General features: G+C 37.6%; 1 long non-coding RNA gene across 1 annotated transcript; it reads right to left on the bottom strand.

Annotated features, from left to right (window-relative positions):
- Positions 1–661: 661 nt before the first annotated feature.
- Positions 662–8,360, bottom strand: LOC132616519 (uncharacterized). The gene is made up of 2 exons (XR_009573231.1): positions 7,762–8,360; positions 662–2,134 (listed from the first exon to the last, which is right to left on the bottom strand). It is a non-coding gene; the product is annotated as an uncharacterized LOC132616519 (long non-coding RNA).
- Positions 8,361–15,410: the final 7,050 nt, after the last annotated feature.

Raw genomic sequence — 15,410 nt, 5'->3', positions numbered from 1 at the left:
AGTGGCCACCTAATTTTTAGGAAATTAGGAAAACCGGTGGTGAAGGATTTATTCAAATACAGTAAAAAATCCTTCGTAATCCAGAGTTCTAGGTAAAGGTTCTGGTGATCTCTTAGGGAAGGTGTTAGGCACCCTAGTATTAAGGATCCGTAGCTTATGGTTGACCTTGGAGCTTCAATTTGTTATTTTGTATGAACTACTTATGCTTTGTTTAGTTTCCCGTAGAAAAATACTGTCATGGCATATCATTTTGGCTTTAAAAGAGTTAAAAAAATTCCCTTTAAGTAAGGGTACTTTGAGTTCGGATTTAAAACATTCGGATAAAAATAGTTTGTCCTTTTACTTATAAAGATAGTAATATCGCGTGTGCCCCATCTGAAACTAATGTCACGTGTTTGTTTGTAAGAAAATACATACATATACATATATGTATGACTTTTTATTAATTCATACATCATCCACATTTTATCTCTTTGGTCAACCATATCCTCAGAACTATTTTCCCAAACTCGGGCTTTGAAAGAAATCCCATTCATTTGAATTCATTATGTTGGGTCTAGCCCAAATATTTCTTTTTTACTTTCTTTTCTTACGTTTCTTAAATTATGAAATGTACTTTTAAATATATATTCAAAGATAATCAACTTTGTACAAGAAAACATTCTTTCACTTTTAGTTACTTTAATCAAATGGAATACAACTCTTTTATTGGTTGAGTACAATTTGAAATATCATCTACCTGAATCCTAGGTTCCAATTTATAAGGGTTTTAATATTTATACAAATATTTACAACAAAAAGCATTTTCATACAAAGTGAATGTAAACATATAAAATAAGCATGTTTTATACAAAATAAAGAAGGGAAGAAAGTTTAGCTTTGTTGGCCTTGGGCCCAAATCCCGTACTCTTCTAGTCTTCGTCCGAAGCTCTAAGCATCCGATCCTTTTAGTTCGTCCTTAATCTTTTCTTTCTGTTCTTATTTTATTGGTACCGCACACAATGAAAAGGAAAGTAGCTAGTCAAAATGATACACCACCCCGTATGGGGACGTTTAGGAACATAAATAATAATAATATACCTCGGACTCCTATCAAACTTTGAGAGCTTTGATTACAGAGCCTCAGACTCACGGTTCCAAATAAGTCAAAGGAACCTGAATCATGTCGCAGTTGCAAACTAGTGGCCATTCTAGTTGCCTTGCCAAGAGCATGTTGGTTCCAACCTCGTGATATCACTGTGAGATCATCATTGCCTAAACCGAGGGATGACCTTTCCGGACAAGGAATGGCCACAAAAAAATCTTTTTTTTATTGGCCCAAGTGCAGTATCGTGTTCAAACTAGTCATTTTATCAAATGTAGCAGTCCGTTTCTTTTAAGGAAAAATAATAATGCATCAAGAATCATAGCAGCGGCTATTTCCACCAGAAGATGGGACTTCAGAAAGGATCAATCCGCCTACTCGAAAGCAACCCAACTATGGTGTATAGTTATTTTCTCAAAAATAACTCGGCCAAATCTTTCAAGACGAACCAGTCACTATGCTCAAATGGCAACTAAACATGGAGCAACAACCTAACCAAAAATTGTCCCACGATTGCAGCTCTTTTCAGCGTCAAACGTACAACACATTTGGCCAAAAATGCATCAATTGACTTGGTGACAACACTCAACTCAAAGTACTCAACATTCCACAACATTCAGGCCAAAAATTGCAGTAACAATCTACCTTTAAAGAGCAGCAAGAAATGGCCAGAACCAGCAGTCATTTGGCTTAAGGAACTGAAACAGTTCACCCCAAAATGCAGTAGGAATTCAGCCTTTAAATTTGGAAAATATCCCACATTCAAGTTACAATTATTTGTACTAAATGTCGGAGCAACTCGGACGTAGGGTCTGTTTCCCCCTCAAAATGCAGCAACCATTTGGCTCGAAAGTCCAGTAACATCGCCAAAGTGTGTCTCAAATGTCACAGATGTTCTTTAGAATAAGACAGCGGCAAGATTTCCAGATAAAGCAACCATTTTACAATGAAACAATAGCAGTGACCCCAATATGGTCCTCAAAACAAATGAGCCAATCTTCTTTGAGGCAAACAGAAATGTGTCAATTATGTAGCACTTCATTGAAGCATCTTCAAGGCATTTAGTATTTTGAAGTGCCCCCAAGTCATTCAAAGAAAGAGGGATTAAGAATGAGTATCTCAAAATGTGTAGTTTCAACTAAGTAATAGCAAAAGACATCTCATTTATTAAATGGTCATCATAACTTAGTGAAGTTTTGATATATTAGGCTAGGTTAAAGATTCTTAAACTACAAGCACATAAAAGAACTTCGCGTTACATCAAAAAAGAATTTTTCTTAAGAGTATATTAGGGGTAATCAATCATTTCTAGCAGTTTCCAGCAAGTAGACCACCAATCCCAACTCAGCATGCTTTCAGGGAAAAAAGTGAACTTAAAGTGGGAACAAAAAAAAAGTGAACTTAAATGCTAAGTTACCACGATAAGAATATAGGTACAATCACACAATCAGCTTAAATAATAAAGCTAAAACTAGGGCTGCATATCGGTCGGTTCGGTTCGGGTTTCAAAATTATCGGTTTAACTTATTGGTTATCGGTTTGTAAATATATTAAACCGTTAAAGAACCGTTAAAATATCGGTTAATGGGTTATCGGTTAATCGGTTTTTGTATGTTATCGGTTCGGTTATCGGTTTAACCGTTAAGCTTTCACACAACAAAAAAATGGCTTGACCACAATATGAACGGTGATTGGTTAAAATTGAGGTAATTGACAGGTTTATCCCGCTTAATCATGATTTATAATTGACAATGGGTTTCAACCCACAAAAAGATCAAGAAATGGATGTAGTTCCATATATGACTTTTCTTCATTTGAAAACTAATACTGTTAAAAGAAGGTTATTTTGCCACCATCTTTCAAAATGTTATATTAAAACCACTCCTAACCCATAAACAGAACATAAACAAGCAACAGTTGAGTTTAAATCTTAACATACATCATATGCAAACACAACCTGAGACTTCTATATATACAGAACATAAACAAGGCAGCAGAGCATCTTAAGTGTATAACCAACAAAACACAATACTATGTTTCAGTCTTAATACTATCAAGAGGGCAGATTGTTAATCATCTTTACATTTCTCCATCATTCTACGGTCTGCATCTTTACAGGGGTTAGTAAACTACCTATGAACGCCAACCCTATTGACAGGACCATAATTAAGCTATAGATTAGAATTTAGAAAATAACCCATAGAACAGCTTCTAGTGGGCATTGGGCAGCAGCGACAAAGGCAAAACAGTGCACAACAACTTAGTTAAAGGGTAGAAGTGTAATTAATTAAATTGTTATCGGGTTATCGGGTAACCCGTTAACAAAAATGGTCAACCCGCGACCCGACCCAATAAGCCAATAACTCAAAAACACCACCCGGAACCCGAACCGGTAATCCATTAACCCAATAACCCAATAATTGGTTCGGGTTATTGGTTTAACCGTTAACATGCACAGCCCTAGCTAAAACTTGTCCTTAGAACTAAATTCGATTTGACAAAAACACTTATAGGGTAATCCTCACAACTCAAACATAGATGAAACAAAAACAAGCTCATTAATTCCATGTACAAAGTGTGCTAGAGATATTAGTCCTACTTCCAATAATCTTAAATCTCTTTCTGAAACTTAATGACTAAACACGGTTCACAACAAACAAACATGAACAAGGAAAGGCAGATTCAAATTCTGTTTTTTTTTTAAAGATAATTATTGACAATAAACGGGGAAAAGAGAAAACAAGATATTAAGAGCATTATTAAATGTCTGAACTTTTATCAAGACAAAAACAGAATGCCACTCATATATATAAACTGATTCTTAACTGAAGAACAAGATTAGAGGGATATTACAAGAATAATGTTTCTGCTTAAATGTCACACCCCTCATGTTCGTAGTGGTAGAACCTATGGTTTCCTAGTCGGGTATGCCCGTGGAATAGAGATCCGAGCCCGAGTTTGGAGGTAGAAAGTGTCTTACCACGTGTACAAGGCTACCGGCAGATATTCCTGGCAATCTATAGAGTTAAAAGTTGAGCGAATCAAGTCTACGTGATCGGAACTGAACCAGAAAAACTTGCAGGACACCAGTCATCGTCGACGGGTCGTCGGCATGTTCGACGGACCGTCGACGTGCGGCGTCGATGGGATCCCGCAGCCATGCATCTGCAGGCGCAGATCTATGGGCAAGTTGACGGACCGTCGAGACGTCGACGGGTCGTCGACCCGCTCGTCGAACCGGACCGCCGTAGCCTTTTTGGCTTCCAAGTATAAATCGGTGGTCCACGACCCTATTTGATATTTTCCTCCTTCCAACAATAAAAAAACCCTAATATATTCTCTCCCAATATTTTCCATCATATTAGTAAAGATTTTACAAGACCCGGACACCGTAAACCCGAGATGGTGAAGAAGAAGGTTGCTTCTAGGGTTTCTTCAAGTTGTGGAGTTTAGGGAGTTGAAGTTAAAGTGATTCTTGGGATTCTTGACCCCTCAAGGTATGTAAATAATTTCTACCCTTATATTTAAGTTGGTTATCAAGAGTTTAATGATGTTAAGTGAAGAGAAGGTAATTATGGAATTGTTAAGTTGATGAAAGGCAATGTAGTGATATAGGGTTGTTTTAGGAGATGATTGGAAATGGGTTTACGTATATTTTGATATATATATATATATATGTGTGTGTGTGTGTGTATGTGTGTGTGTGTGTGTGTGTGCGCGCGTGTGTGTTGTCATTGTTGATGCGAGTATTGTAGTTGATGTAGGATCAAATGAGAAGTTAAAGAGTCGTTAAGCTTATAAGGAAAATGTTGCCCATGAGTTGTCAAGCTCTAGTCGTGTTTAGGATGGCTAGTAGGCGAAGTAAATAGCCTAATTAAGCCCTATGTTATCTTAATTATAGGCTTGCAAGTTCAAGAGGTAGAGGTTGAGCGATTGGAGATATTCCAAGGTATGATAAGATTATCCTTGCCTTCTTTTGGCATGATCCTATGATATGATCCAACAAGCGAGTAAGCGAGATTTCATATTACTCTACTCTTAGAAGTATTAGGAGTACTTCAGTCTTTGATGTTCAAGTACCCCATTTATGGGTGATCCTTCTTTTCATGTGTCCATTCTTATGTAGCCAGTCCTGTGCATACAGCTTATTCATGCATTTCATTTATTATATATTATTTATATTGACCCATGACTAGAAGGCGTTAGATACGCGCACATATCTAGCGTTATACACGCGGATATTAGATATATACAAAGTATGAGAAGAGATATAGGCGTTATATACGCATTACTACTATGATGATGATATTGATTATGGCCACAGAGGAGCCAATATGATATGACGAGTTGCCATAGAGGCTTACAGGAGTTATATACGCATATACATCAGGCGTTATATACGCACTCATATAGATGCACGGTCATCATTGATAGGTATGAGTATGCATATTATGTGCCCACAGAGGCTTATCAGTTACGCAGATTTATGCAGATTTAGGCAGATACTAGTTCATACAAGTACATGCAGTCACTCATTTCAGCTTATGAGTTCAGATCTTATCCATGATTCCCATGTGTATATATATATATATATATATATATATATATATATATATATATATATATATGTTGTTGCTCTTATGCCTTACATACTCGATACATTATCTGTACTGACTCCCCATTGCTCGGTGGGCTGCGTTCATGCCTGCAGGTACAGGGAGACAGATAGGTGGTCCAGCTTAGTAGGATCTCTAGATCTAGCAGTGGTCAGTATGCTCTATTCGATTTGGAGCTACAGTCAGTTTTGGTATGCCCCTTTTAGAGATGTGCATGCATATGGGTATGACAGGGCCCTGTCCCATCCTTTCTACAGCTTTTATTCCAGTAGAGGTCTGTAGATAGTTGTATGTAGTAGTCAGATGATGTAGCCTTGTCGGCTTCTATTCGTTTGTGTACAGTATATGTAGCAGCCTAGCTGGCTTGCACTGTTCTTCCACATGTTGTGTATATATACGCAGATTGTACAGAGTTCTGATGTTTCCCTTTTATGAGATTAGTTTGTGTCATTTATGAGCCTTTGATGTTTAGTATGTCTCTGATAAGTATTTAGGGGTGTTTGGTCGCTAGAGGTCAGACTCCCGTCACGGCTCATCGGGTTGGATCGTGACATTAAACACATAAGATGGTAGTATAATTGGTGATTCATATATGAAGTTTAACTGGAAAGGGATTTAAAATTTTGTGATTATGAGAAACAATCCAAATTGTGGAAGTACAACCAAATAATTGATCTATCAGCTCAATTGGAGACATTTAGCACTGTAGCAAGTGTCATTAGGAACTCAAGTATTTAAATGCTCAAACATGCACTACTTTACATATTTGGAGTGACAGAGACATTGATGTAAACCAAGTTCATCTTAAACTCACATCCGAATGGTAGTTTACCTTAAACCACCCCAAAAGATCAACCACGTTAGCATCTATGTTATTAACTACTTCATGCCATGACTTTAAGGTAAAAAGTGAGGCATCGGATTTTTCTTGTTCAAATAACATGTGTCATAAAAAATAATCTTTGGTATTCTCTCAAACCCATTTTTGGCTCAGTCATATCGTAAAGAAATAGAACTGGGTAGTACTTAATGAACTCATGAACTTAAACCAACTTTAAAAGGTTGCACTCAGTCATCTACAACATTTGTTCAGAAAAAAAAAGGTACTGGAGTTGAACTCAAATTCTTGAAATAAAACCAAAGTAAAAAATAGAACCAAAATAGTGTTTAAGTACTTGGAAAAGAAAGGAGACATCTTGTTTAAGGAAAAAATGAGATTATTTTTAGATCATATTTAACCTCATCTTAAGCATTGAGCTGGGAAAGGATATTTACACATAGAACATCACAAGCCAAACTCTTTAATCTTAAAAGAACTCCAGAAGTGATTGTTAAGTTAACTGCTCAACTAAATAGATCTTTACTTCAACATTTAAAGGTTAAAGAAGAATTTTATATTTCAATATGTACTCCAGCAGAATATTTGTGTTGTACTTAGTGTATATGATCCATTAAAAACATATTGAGTTTTAAAAGAAGGATTGAAAAATCATTTGGGAGGTTTAAGATCAGTTCCAAATCAGTCCAAAACTTAAGCTAAAAATGTGACTTGGGCAAAGTATCTACTCTTAAAGAAAAGTGAATTTTCGAAGGGAAAAACACCAACTTTCAAGAAGAAAACCAGCAACCATTCAAGATCTTAAATTCCAAATATGATAACCTTCAATTGTCGATCCAACTAGTTAACATTACAAACAACTACTTGAAAGCAACAATTCAGTATTTAACCAACATCCAGAACAAAAAAGAAAAGTGACATAAGATCATACCTAACGCTGTTTAGGATTAAGGAGGCAAGCAGTTAAGTTCTAATTTCTTAAAAACATGAATGAGCTCCCTGCCACGATTTCATTCGAACTAACCACTTTTATCATAGGCATTCACAATAATCCTAAAGAAAAACACGAGCAAAGAATATGCTAACAAACTGTATGCTAATTTCATTTCAGATTCTTAGCAAAACAATAAACGAAACTGAAATTTAGACTAAATACCAAAATAAAGAGGCAATATTAGGGACAGGAGTGAAAAGGAGGAAATGATAAGAGGAGTGGAAATTACCTTTTTGTCGAGCAGTGACAATGCCGACGAGGGTTGACGACAAACTACCTTTCACCTAAATCGATTTCCGACGAATGGAAACGACTTCCAAAAATTAAACATATGCAGGAACGTCCTCGAATCTCATGGCTTAGCCGGGTTTTTGAGTGTTCTCACTCTTGGGGTTTTGAAAAACCCACTATTGGTGTAAAAACCAATTTTTAGTCTCAAAAACCATGTCCAAATATTAAGCAGTGTGGTTCTACTTATAGAACCCCAAATGCTAGGGTTATTGCATTTCAAAATGATGTGGGGTGGATTTGAATCCACTATTTGTTGGAATTGTTTGAAATCCGAACAAATAAAAGGGAAAATCAAAAGATTTGAAAGAAAAATCCATTGATAGCAAGTTACCGTTCCGTTGTTGAAGCAAAACGCTAAAGCTCATCAATGCTTTTTCCCGAAATGGTGAAACCAATTCTGAGAGAAAGAAAACACATGAATCCCTTGCCAAAAATGACCGATGACAATGCATCTGGAGTGGGGTTTTACTAAAGGAGACAAAGGGTTTGTTTTATGTTTTTGTGTAATGAAATGAAAGATAAAAGGAAATTGGGGTTTTCACTTCGTGTGGGCCGGGTTTAATTATTTTTTGGCTGGACGAATTTGGACCATTCTGGTCTTGAAATAGGCTAATCCTTAGGGGTTAAAGAGTGGTTAAAATTGAGTTTAAAACACAAATATTGAGAATATAGCCAATTTGAACTCCAATTTTTGAATCAATTACTTTCAATTGAGCCAATCTTCAAAATCCAACCCAATTGAAATATGATTGACATAAATTAATTATTCAACCAGCTAATTAAGCTTCTTGACTTAACAAAGTAAATATTCATTTGTGATAACATACTAATTATAGTAATAAAAATATGTACTTAATTGAGGCATTTTACTTTGCGCAAATTGATTTTTTGAAATTGATAAAATCGACATAATTTATACTTAAAGTTATACGTAAAGATATACATAATATATATTAGGATATTTTTTCAGTGAAATGGAAAAATATCACCAATAGTTGTTTTAGAAATCATTTTTGATTTTCAAATGATTTAGTTACTTTGTTTGCGATTTAAGAAGCTTGACTAGTTAATTTGAATTTGTGGAGGGCAAAATTTGGGTGTCAACAGACCTTTTTGACCTGCATGTATGTATATGTGTCCGTTTGCATTGTCTTTCATAAGTTAAGCTTTCATTATTTTTTTCTATGCATACTAATGTAGGCCTGAATGGCTTATGACAAGTCTAATGCTAAATAGATAGTAAAGTATGATGGCGCTCAGTTGAGTAAGGCACCGGGTACCGGCCGTGACCCTCCGATTTGGGTCATGACAAACTTGAAATCAGAGCAGGTCTGTCCTAAGGTGTCTACAAGCCATGTCTAGTAGAGTCTTAATTTTGGGTATGTTGTGAACCACACTTATAATCAGGAGGCTACGGGGAATTTAGGATGGTTACCCCTCATTCTTAATACTAAATCGTGTAATAGAGCGGAGTCGTAGGGAATGAAATTCTTAACCCTTGCCTTATTTTTTATACAGTGATACCTGTGACCAAGAAAGCTTCAGCTAGTCAGAAGGCCAAAGCAGTGGCCGATGAGGGTACAAGAAGAATGCCATCTGCTAGCGAGGGCCAGAGTGAAGCCCCAAGGGGGAGTGTGACACCCTCACATAGTTCTCTGAATCCGCCAGCACCTAAAGAGCTGAAGAGAGACCCAGTACCTCTAATTCCTCCACCTGTTAATCATGAAGAGGACATGGATATGCGGAGTGCAATACGGTTGTTGACTAGATTGGTAGCCGCTCAGGCTCAGTGCCAGATAAGTACCGGTGAAGGTTCTATTGATAGTGCTGTGAGTGCCCGAGTTAGGGATTTTATTAATCTTGACCCCTCAGAGTTTACCATAGCTAAGTCCAGCGAGGACCGACAAAACTTCATTGATCAGATGTTGAGGACCTTGCGGGTAATTCATTCCAGTGATACTGAGCCTATTGAGTTAGCATCTATAGGTTGTAGGCCATAGCAGTGGGATGGTATGATAATCGGGAGAGGTCTCGAAGGCCAAATGCGCCTCCAATAGTATGGGAAGAATTTTCAAAGGCCTTCTTGCGTCATTACTTGCCGGCGGAGATTCATCATGTGAGGGTAGACAGGTTTTTGGCTCTTAGACAGGGGAATATGAGTGTGTTGGATTATAAACTCCAGTATAATTCCTTGGCTTGGTATACCCCCTCGATTTTGGATGAGATGGAACATCGAGTACATCGATTTGTGATCGGACTTGAGCCTCACTTGATTAATGAGTGTACTACGCCAGTTTTGCTTGACAGTATTGTCACGACCCGACTAGGGGCCATGACGGGTATGCGGAGCTAACCACCGAGCACCACTCATGCTATTACTCATCATACTCATCCTGTGTTCATTCATTATTCTCATACTCATAATCATAGGAAACCCATTTTCATTCTGAAACATATTTACCTTTATATCCATAAGCCCTTTGGCTATCAAAAAGAATATATATATATATATACAATAAGGACATTGTAAGACCATACTACCGACACATACGTATCTACGAGTCTCTACTAGAGTATTAGACATATGGACGGGACAAGACCCCGTCGTGCCCAAAAGATATGTACACAAAATAATAAGCAATGGCACCTCCGGAACAATGGAGTGCTCTCAAAGTCTGCCGATAGCTCCTATGAATCTGGATTACCTCCCTGTCTACCTGTGGGCATGAACACAGTGTCCAAAGAAAAGGACGTCAGTACGAGCATTGTACTGAGTATGTAAGTCATAAACAACTACAATACATCAATGAAATAAGGAGACATGAAGTGAAGGACAACTTGTAACTGACTGTCAATTTTGATAGAAATAAAGCATGCTAACTCACTTTATAAACATCATTATATCAAGTATGCATATCTATATAAGCTGCCCGACCATATAGGTACGGTGTGATCATCATTCGCCTACGTCCAGGCTTCCCGTGTCCGGGGTAACCATCTCATGCCACCCACTAGTGGTGTCTGCCCATGCCATCCAGACATGGTGTATACGCTGCCCGCCTTAGCGGTGTCTGCTCGGATATATAGGAGCGGTGTAATATCATCATCATGTACTCATCATAATGCATGCATAGAAACTCAAAGACGACTATACTTTATCAGGGTGACATAAGATCGTGAACCCCTGATTTCGTTATAGAGCATTCATAAGCATTCTACCTCACCTTGAAGGAATTGGCACATAAGGTGAGTATACAATAAACAACATCAATGGATCATATTTAGATTCATTAGCTTTAGGATCTTTAGACTTAACTCATCATTATCACTATCATACTCATGACATATATCGTTTCTGTATTTCATGCTATGCTCGTTATAATCATAGGCCCATAATTGCCGGAATGTAAGAAAGTCATGGGAAAATAGGAGAATTCATGCCATGGGAGTCATGCCTTAGAAGGAAGGGACTAGCCTTACATACCTTTTCATTCAACTATTCTATCGCTTGATCGTTCTCCTTCAATGCTCACGTTTCTACCTTCAAGAGAGTTCATATTAACATTAGCTAATCGATCACATGAACATGCTCAACTAAAGCTAGAGAAAATTGGGCAGCATTTCCTTTGTTTATACAACTTTCCTCATATCATATATCAACTCCCAAACGTTTATATAACATTCACAACATCATAAGCAACAATCTTCATACACCTACATTATCCACATTTCCCAAATTTCACTTCAATTCATCCATAACCATGGTCATAGTACACTATTGCATTTACTCACAATATAATGTTTATTCCATGTTCTTAATATCATTTATAACATAACCATAATCACAACATATCAAGAATCATGACTCATTTCAAGCTACTACTCACAATCTCATTATGCTTATCTTTGTAACCCATTTTCTATCTCCTTTCATAATCCAAGTCTTTCAACCCCTCAATACCCTAAACAATATGGAATGATCATAAAACATACCTTAGATAATGTGGGAATGAGCTTTGAGTGGAAATACTTCACTTGAGCCAAAGCCCTAGTTCACTTCCAATGGGATTTCTTGACTTGGATAAACCCTAATGAGTTTCTTACACTTGATTCTCTTGGTTTGATGAAGTTGATCATGAATTTCTCTTGAGTTCTTGTGGAAGAAGTGTGGAGAGCTTTTTAGAGAGTTCTTGAAGTGTGGAGTGAGAAAATGAAATGAATGGAATGAACTTGGTCCCCTTTTTAATAACTTAAAAATCTGTCCCGCTCAGTTCTACGGACCAACATACGGTCGGTAAAATTTTTATGGACCGTATGTCTGGCCGTACATTTGGTCCAGTGACGGCTTCAATTATGGGCAGGATATACGGCCCAACATATGGCCAGTACATTTTATACGGCCAGGATGTTGGACCGTATATGCCCAGCTTTTCCGAACTCGTTCTCGTCGATTCGTTTGATCTTCAATCCTTATGGAACCTTCTTAACACTTGTTTAAAACCTCATTAACAGTCTAAGAGAAGTTATAACTCTTCTCCAAGAAATTATTAAGTCATCATTAACTTGTTACTCGTAAATCTTTTTCGATACATAACGTATACCTTGCCTTTCTTGGCAAACTTTCTTCTCTTGCCTCGATTGTCTTGGAAATCTCAATTAGGGTCATCAAATGATATTTATTACTTATTGAAACATCGTATACTTCGTGCCCTTCGCTATTCTATTCACTGTGCATCAACGGAAGATTTTTCGAGGTGTAACAAGTATGGATATCACTCATATCCAGGCGTATGCTTAGAACCTGGAAGATCAGAAGCAGCAACAATGTGAGGACCGTGATGAGGGTCAGTATAAGAAGGCTAGGTCTGCTAGCCAACTTGAGGGTTCTCGAAGTGGTCTTAGGCTATTGTATCCTGTCGATAGTGCATCCCTACTATTTCAGAGGCCACGTTATGATGGTTTTGTTTATTCTGAATCAGATCAGAGTTCCAGGTCTTTGGATTTTTAGAATCAGAGGGATTCAGTAGAGATAAGGGTGCCTCCCTCCCGATGCTCCCAGTGTGGTAGGGGCCATTCTGGGCGGTGTCGTCAGGATTCTAATGTATGCTACTTCTTAAGGGACCCTAGTCACTATATACGAGATTGTCCAATTAGGGATAGAGATTGTATGGCTCAACCAACCAGATCAGTAGCAGGTTCATCATCTTCAGTACGTCCCCCAGAGCAAGGATTATAGGTATCAGCCGGTAAAGGCAGAGACAGGGTCGGAGCATCTGGCTCCGGCGGTAGTTAGAACTATATCTATGCCTTGACTAGACATTGATACCAGTATATTGAGACTTCTCCTTTATTGATAGATTCAAGATTCCATTGTGTTACATGCCACCCTGTTCATTGCTAAAAGTTGAGTATAAACCTAAGTTGTTAAGTTAAACTCTGGAGTAGTTGTACTAATGAATGATTCTGTAATGATTAAGAAAGTATATAGAGGTTGTGAAATGATAACGTATAGCCATTTTACCATGAGAAGGCTTTGTAGGGTTGGGGATGATGGATTTTTTTATGTAAAGTGGGTGTGGAAGTGGTTCGAACATCAGTTTGGTTTAAGTTATATGTTAATGCAACACGATGGGGAAGCATGAAAGGAACGATTTTATATCAAAATGGGGAATTGGCTGCAATTAAGCATAGATGGAAGACACGTTAATTGGACATACGGTGACACGAGGTGTCACGACCCAGCTAGGGGCCGTGACGGGTACCCGGGGCTAACCACCGAACACCACTCGTACTATTACATCTTAGACTCATTTATCGATTTCATGCTCATTTTACAAAGAAACTTCTTTTCATTACAAAACATAATGCTTTTATACAATAACATATATCAATATATTTACACAATATCTACGTCGTGAAACCACATAACCCACATTGAGTATCTACGAGCCTCTATTGGATTACACATACAACTGTACACAAAAGACTCATCATAAGCACCTCCGGAACAAGGGAGTGCTTTCAGTCAGCTAACAGCTTGTAAGAGTCCGGAGGAAGATCTCCTCCCTGTCTACCTGTGGGCATGAACACAACGTCCAAAGAAAACGGACGTCAGTACGAACATTGTACTGAGTATGTAAGGCAAGAATGAAATGAACAATGTCATAGAAGCATCATGAATCATAAGATAAGATATAACCTGCTTGAGTGTTATAAGCAACATACTTTTTACATATATCATATTTTACATCATCATAGTATATGTTTTGTCATATCCCATATATCATCACATTCATCATCAAATACATCATCACATACTTTATCACGTACATCGTCACATCATACTCCGCATCATTACCCGCGTTCGGGTAATCCTCATATGCCGCCCACTAGTGGTGATCATGCCCGGCCCTCTAGGCTCGGTGTAAACATAGCAGCCCGCATTAGCGGTGACATGCCCGGCCATATAGGCGCGGTGGAATCATACGCAGCTCGCATTCGCGGTGACATGCCTAGCCAAATAGGCACAGTGGAATATTATCATCATAAAATCAATCATAACACATCACTATTATACATCTCATAACATAGCATCATCTTATCATTTCTTGGTATCTTATACATATCATCATCGTATTACAAACTAGCATTGTTAATCATCTTATAGACATATCATCTATTAGCATTAAGAGCATACGTTAAGCTTTAAGGGCAACCACACTATGTCGGGGTGACGTAAGGTCGTGAACCCCCAATTATATTATGAACGTTTATGAGTATCGTGCCTCGCCTTGAAGGAAATAGAGCATAAGGCGAGTGTTAACAAAGATAACATCATTACCGTAATAGGAACATCAGGCCACAATTTCTTGAATCGCTATACTCTAGCTCATTATCATCACCATCGTATGCATATGTAATTCAATATATTGAAGGAATCATAGGCTTCGTTTTGTAGAAGGATTATATAAGACTTGAAGGATTCATGTCTTTTGAAAGAAGAGATAAGCCTCACATACCTTTGTCGTTTAACTATGCTATCGTTTGCTTGATTTCCTTTGATGTCACGTCTCTACCTTCAAGAGAGAATTCGTACCATCGTTAGTCAATCGACGAGAAGAACGTGCTACTATTTCTAGGGAAAATTGGGAAGCATTTCCTTTGTTTCTACTACTTTTCCCATGTTTCATTTCAACTACCAAACATTCACAACAACACTCACAATATCGTATCAACAATCGTCATTTATCTACATTTACCACATTCCACCATTTTTCTCCAATTCCTCCACATTTATGGGTTTTAGCTCATCATCACATTTTATCATACATCACACCTATTTCATGGTCTACACGTTATTTATCTACATTTACCACATTCCACCATTTTTCTCCAATTCCTCCACATTTATGGGTTTTAGCTCATTATCACATTTTATCATACATCACACCTATTTCATGGTCTACACGTCATTTATAACATATTTATACTCCAACTCATCAACATTTATAATTCAATCCAACTATCATTCAACTATGGCACTATTCACATTTTATGACCCATTTACTACACTCTTCTATAATCCAA

This window comes from Lycium barbarum, chromosome 11, assembly GCF_019175385.1.
Source record: "Lycium barbarum isolate Lr01 chromosome 11, ASM1917538v2, whole genome shotgun sequence".
Lineage (NCBI taxonomy): Eukaryota > Viridiplantae > Streptophyta > Magnoliopsida > Solanales > Solanaceae > Lycium > Lycium barbarum.
This window is presented reverse-complemented; position numbering and strand designations above follow the sequence as displayed.